This window comes from Populus euphratica, unplaced genomic scaffold, assembly GCF_000495115.2.
Source record: "Populus euphratica unplaced genomic scaffold, PopEup_1.0 scaffold1532.1, whole genome shotgun sequence".
NCBI classification, from domain to species: Eukaryota; Viridiplantae; Streptophyta; class Magnoliopsida; order Malpighiales; family Salicaceae; genus Populus; species Populus euphratica.
In genome coordinates this window covers 33715-38887 of record NW_011501375.1, presented here as the reverse complement: position 1 = coordinate 38887, position 5173 = coordinate 33715, and the positions used below count along the sequence as shown (strand labels likewise).

The window sequence follows — 5173 nt, the reverse complement described above, 5'->3', positions numbered from 1 at the left end:
AATAATAATAATAATAATAATAATAATAATAATAATAATAATAATAATAATAATAATAATAATCCTAACCCAAGGAAGTGAACCTTAAACATTAGAATAAAATTTTTATTTTCTTCCAAGAAAAGCCCAATAACTATGTGTTGATATATTAAGCACAAAAGAAAGGTTTATTAATATCTTGTTTAAGAGGTATTGAGCAGATATATAAATTTAATCAGTTTGTTTATCTGGATAGATTAATGGAAGTTGAATGATGAATACCTTGTTTATGGAATTTGCAAATTATTTTTCTATTTTAATGCTTTGATTACTAGGGACTAGTAATAAGTTGATTGGGGGGGTGTGATTAGTACTTAAAAGTACATTTTTATCAAGGTTTTATATCATTATTTTACACTTGAAGTATCAATAACTCCTTAACTAAAACATGTTTTATAATGACATATATAATAATATAATATATCTTTAATTTATGGTAAATGTTCATCTTAAATGCAGGCCTATCATATAAATAAAAAGATTGATTGATGAGTTTAAGTACTAAAATTGAAAGGACAAAGAGATGACCAAACTTAGAAAAGAGATGCTGGTGCAGTCCAAATCAGAACACTGTTCGGTAATTGGGTCATATCTGGAGTTATAGATCTCAGATTTAGTTATACTTTATATTGATAAAAAGGTAAGACATAGGCCTATAACTTTCATATGGAGGTCTGTTTTAAAAAGACCATTTTCAAGTCCAAATAGTAGCAACAAAAAAGAAGTCTGAATCTATCCTATAGCCAATATATTGTTCGGTGTTTAGCCCATATTTGGAGTTCTAAAAGTCCAAATAACCTCTTTTTTTTTTATTGGAAAGCTAAGATAATTTCTTAGAACTTTCATGGTATAAATGGTTCCAATTCTGACATTCAATGACATCTTATTCAGATAGGAAGATAAGGATTGTCACCAAGTCAAGATATGACCACCCACTCATAAATTATTAATCAAATCAATAGTTTCAAATTTTGGCCTATAAAAGGAGGTATTTACCATGTATTTAGGCATCTTTGTTTCCAGATCAAGATCATACTCTTACTTTCTCTTTTTCTATTTTTTTAATGGTTAAGTTTTGCTTCCATTAATATTTTGTTTATGCCTTTCATTTCCTTTCCTTCACTTAGTTAACTTTTATCTTATTTATGTTTCTCTTTTTCATTATGTTTAGCTAAGTTTATTATGTTAAGGTAAAAATGTTACACTAATTATGTAAGAATAAGTATAGTGTAAACTTAACATGGACTTTACTTTTTGATACTAACATATTTTGTATTTGTTATCTTGTTCACTTTTTAATACTTTACTTGTTAAATGACTAATCTAGATTTATGTTGTATAATACTTGGTACAACAAATAATTCGCACTTTCATAACACAAACTGTATGGTATAACCAACACCTGTGCTATGAAAGGAACTTCATTTGTTGTTAACGTAAGTTATAATCATAAATACCTAACAACATTTACAAGTATTATCATTATTCAAATAAGATAACTAATATAATCATGTTAACAATTTATAATTTGATTGAAACCTCCTTTGTGTGTGGTTTCATTCGAGTAATAAGAGTTTATACTATACTTATTTAAAATACCATTAGTGAATCCTCTAACCTGACATTTGTTGTTATCATTGTTTAATCCTTACATTGATCTTCCATCTCAAAGTTCTCATCAACTTCTTATTCTATTACTATTACTATTCTTGTTATTGTTGTTGTTGTTGTATTGCTGTTATTTATAATTTATATAATTAATATTCTTATTGTTTGATTTTGGTCTTGCCGAGTCATTTATTATTTTAACACTTTTGTATTTAAAAAAAAATCAATTTTTTAAATATTTTATTATACAATAATAATAGTTTATTTTAGAGTTGATGTACATAATTAGAACTGATGGAAAGATAAATGAATGCAAATGAAGGAACACAAATGAGGAGCCAAAAAGAACCAAACGAGAAGTCTGTAGTTGTTTCGGGTTGCATTGGATGTTTTTGGTAAATTTTCACGTGACTCATCTCTAGAAAGTTTAACCAGAGGTTGCACGGGCAAAAAACAATATTTTATTGCTTTCTAATAATTGAGGTCCTGCAGCATATGACCAAACAACTAATTAGTTTATTTTTTAAGAAACACAGACCTGCCAACGGACTCGCACAACCTGTGTTCCCACTACCCTTGCAACCAGTGTTCCAACTACCCACGAGGCTGCAATATATTTTCAGACCGCACACAAATTCTAAAAAAATACGTCCTGCATTGTCATCCTCAAGTTTTCTTCCATATATATTTAAACACACACTCGAACAACTTTGTTCGGCTTGATATTATCGATCATGGCTAAGAGTGATGTGAAGCTTATAGGGGCATGGGCGAGCCCTTTTGTGATGAGGGCTAGAATTGCCCTTAATATTAAATCTGTGGGGTATGAGTTTCTTGAGGAAACACTGGGATCCAAAAGCTAGCTTCTTCTTGAATCAAACCCTGTCCATAAGAAAATCCCAGTTATGATTCATGATGGCAAGGCCATTTGTGAATCTCTTGTGATAGTGGAGTACATTGATGAGGTTTGGTCTTCTGGACGTACCATCCTCCCCTCTGATCCTTATGATCGTGCCCTTGCTCGGTTTTGGGCTGCCTATCTCGATGAGAAGGTACCACCTCTGATATCCATCTTTAAATTTCTAGATTCATTATTTGCGACGTTCTGATTCTGGATTTCTTTATTGTTTTGCTGTCCTGATCTTTCCCTGGCCATATTGAATATACGCAGTGGTTTCCTACGATGAGAAGCATTGCAACAGCTAAAGAAGAGGAGGCTCCAAAGGCGTTGATAGAGCAAGTAGGAGAAGGGGTGATGATGCTGGAGGATGCATTTAGCAGGTGTAGCAAAGGGAAGGGTTTCTTTGGAGGAGATCAGATCGGGTACCTTGACATTGCATTTGGTTCCTTTTTGGGGCGGTTGAGAGCCATAGAGAAGATGAATGGAGTGAAGCTGATTGATGAAACTAAGACTCCTAGCCTGTTGAAATGGGCAACTAGTTTTTCTTCACATCCTGCTGTGAAGGATGTTCTTCCGGAGACACAGAAGCTTGTTGAGCTTCCCAAGGTCCTGGCCAAATTCAGAGCAGCCAGCTCGAACTCCTAAATAAACAATTCTTGCCCTGTAGGCAACTTGAAATACTAGAAATTAAGGTTAGGCTTATCAGGTTGTGCTAAGTGGTGTTGGTGTAGCTCTCTTGTTGTTGAATTTTGATTCCAGTCCTGGTAGGAATAGAGCGGAAGAGCTATTTTTTTCATGTTTTTATTGAATTTTTTTTAATGTGGTATGTTTATTATTTTTGCAGTGTCTTACTTATTTATTGGGCTTGCATTGGGCTTACAGGATGTTTAGTGGATCATGGGATTAGTAGTGGTGCGTGTAAGCTAGTTTGAACATCCACATTAAAAAAAAAGAAAAAGAAAAAAAAAAGAAATTAAGGTTAAGTTCTTATGTAATTTGAAATACTAGAAATTACGCTCGTTGAGGAGAAATAAATATATTACTTGCCGTGAACAATGATGGGGGCTCTAGTTACCATTTGCTCGTAATTTTGCTGCACCATTTTGCTTGAAATTAAGAAAACTTGTTGAAATAACGGTACAAAATAATCAAACATGATTGAAAAATCCTTTTATAATTTTTTTTTTACCGAAAAAATTCCATTTTTAATCTAAAGTCGTTTGTTCTTTCTTTTAGATGTTTTATATATTTAAAAAGAATATTAAAATTTAGGAAGAACCATGCAAATTAAAATTTATCTTTTTTTTTTTTCATTTTCTTATGTCTTCGAACTTAAGTTAAAACGAATAGTATATAATTTTTATTCCTATTAAGTAAAATTAACCATGCAAATTAAAATTTGGGCATTTCACATTTTGCTTTAAAGAATTATTTTTTTAATATTTCAACTCCTATAAAAGTCAAGAGAGAAAAAAAAATGTTATTGATAATAAATATTTTGCTTATAAAACAAGATGATATTTTTGTTAATTGATTGAGTTTTTTATAAAAAGTTTGATAAGGTAGTTTTTCCTTTAATGATGCCAAGTAGAGATTATAAATTGTTTTGTTGTTGTAAATGATTTTTATAAAACTTCTATTGTTTTTTTATGCATTTTTTAGGTAAAAAAAATTAAAAAAAGGAACTCTAATTCTTTAATAATGACAGAGGATAAGAAAATATTGTAGACAATGATAAGTCATCCATCACATTAAAATTAAAATATAAAAAAAAATGACGGTGTTTCACCCACTCCATAGAAAGAAAAAATTGTTTATATCAAGTGTGCTTGGTAGTTGATTAGATGCATAGATCTGCCCTGTAAAATCTAACAACACATGGCTATTTTTTTTTATATTATTTAAATATCTTCTTATTTTATGTATTTTTTATTTTTCATTAATATTTTTATCAATGATTCATTAATTAACTTCCAACTTGATGATCCGGAAAAGATCATAATGTGGATTTGATAAAATTAGATAAACCCATGATCTCTTAGTTTAGTTAGTCACTCATCAGTAACATGAATCAATAATTTTTTTTAAAAAAAAAATCAAAGAAAAAACTCAGCGATAAAAAGATGGGAGTCATGCAGCTGTCTACAGGGGGAAAGCAACTAATTAGCATCTTCAAGATCAGCAGAGTTGTTGGGTGGAGCCCCGTCTGCACAATCTCTCCACAGAGAGGCTGATCCATCGCCATCAAGTATTTTGTCTCTGAAACAGAGGTTAAATCACGAACAAAACTTACTTAATTGCAGCCTTGACGGGAGAGATTAAGGGGGTTGAGATCATCTTCTTGGTTGCTGGAGACGACACGCCAGCTTCCATTCATTTCAATTTTCAACTATTTTTTTAAATAGCATCACCTGCTATCATTATTTGCAAAATTTTTTATTCTATTATTAACTAGCGTGTTACATTTAAATACAATACATTAATAAAAACAGCTGTTTCTTCATCAATGTGTTTGATTAAATATTTTTTTAAAAATTACTGTTTCTACATCCTTATAATTTTAGAAAACCTGGTTGTAATTGTCGATTAAAAAATAATAATCTATTTAATTGATATTAAGAATGT

General features: G+C 30.6%; 1 pseudogene; it reads left to right on the top strand.

Moving 5' to 3' along the window:
- The first annotated feature begins 2329 nt into the window (after positions 1-2329).
- LOC105117785 (glutathione S-transferase U17-like) lies at positions 2330-3579 on the top strand (annotated as a pseudogene).
- Positions 3580-5173: the final 1594 nt, after the last annotated feature.